Here is a 1,723-nt window from a genome sequence, read left to right on the forward strand (position 1 = left end):
TTTCAGGTAGTAATAAGTGCTGTGAAAGAATTAAAAGACAATGGCTATTGGGGAGCATTTTAGAAAGGCCACTTTGTGGAGGTGACCTTTTGCACTAAGACCAGGGAGAACCTGCAAGTGTTGTGAAGATCATTCTAGGCAGAGGAACAGCAGGTGCAGAGTCCCTGAGGGGGGGGATGCTTTGGTGTGTTCAATGAAAAGGAAGCCAGTGTGATGGGAGCATGGTTAGTGAGGAGAGGAGGGAGGGAGATAGAGTCAGAGCGGTCAGCAGGTGCCAGATCATGTTAGTCTTCCAGCCACTGTAAGGAGTTTGGCTTCTTACCATGCTCAGAATAGGCATTCCAGGTTTTCAGCAGTTCAGATGAGAAATGAAGGGGGGTTAAATGCAGGCTGTCAAACATTTTTTATCACAATCCACAAGAGGAGACATATTTTATTTGGTGACTCAGTACATAAACCCATATTCATAAACAAAAATTTCATGAGACAGTGTCCTCCCTGTGGGTGACGCGCTCTGAGATTTTGCATTTGATATCATGGTAAAAGAAGAAATACTGGTTGTCATTGGTTAAATTGATTTCATAACTCACCAATGGGTTAAACTCACAGTTTGTAAAATGCTGGTTCAGACTAAAGTGCTGATAGTAGAGATGAAGAGAAATGGACAGATTCAAGATGTATTTTAGAAGTAGAGTTGACAGGATTGTTGATGAACTTGTGGGAAGGTGAAGGAAAGAGCCTAATAAATGATGATTTCTATGGTTTTGGCTTGAATAAATGGGAAGATGGTAGTCCTGTATCCTAAGATGGGGAAGACCAAGGAAGGGACAAGTTTGAAGAGAGGGGTGGGGGGAAATCAAGAAATCTTCCCATAACACCTCAAATAATTCTGATGATATATGTTCATGTGCGTAGGGATTTGTAATATTAATTGCTCAAATTAAAAATCAACAATAAAAATATTTTTATGTAAACTCTTAAAATTAAAAATACTTTTTAAACATTAATTTTATTTTCATCATAGAAATAAAACCTGCTTACTAAAATGAAAAGGAAAGAAGTGCGATCCATGGCCTAGCCACACAAAAATGACCACAGTTAATTTTTTAATGTTTTCTCAATGTAACTTTTTCTGTACATGTTTTTTTGGTCATTGCCTAAGCTTTCATAAAGATAATTGTTTGATATTGGAATTATTTAAGCAGTTTAGAGATAATTTGGAGACAGTGAAGGTCATGATCATTGATGCTTAATGAGTAGCTTTGTTTTTGTAATAATAAGGTAATTTTAATGGGGAAGCCAATTATTTAGTCCAATGTTTCTCAAACTTTAAAAATCCATACATGTGATCGCATTATAATTCCCAACCAGTTTTGGATGTGTGCCCAGATATGGACATATGGACATATATACTCCATACACACTCCAACATCCATCTCTACTCCCACTGAGAATTCTGGATATACAGACTTTTAAAAAATTTTCAAATATAAGATAATTAAATATGCTTGTCCAAGTTACACGTGCCCTTTCTGACCTCCTTCGCTCCCTGTTCTGATGCATCCCTCTAAAAGCTACATGCTTAACCCACTCCATGACCTCATTCCTTGATGACCGGTGATTTCATCATGCCCAGTTGGCCTTTCCACACAACAAAGCTTATTTCACAGTTCTGATAAGACTATTAGATCCTGTGTATGTAATAATCTGAAATCCACAAAAA

Source organism: Equus quagga, chromosome 18, assembly GCF_021613505.1.
Source record: "Equus quagga isolate Etosha38 chromosome 18, UCLA_HA_Equagga_1.0, whole genome shotgun sequence".
NCBI classification, from domain to species: Eukaryota; Metazoa; Chordata; class Mammalia; order Perissodactyla; family Equidae; genus Equus; species Equus quagga.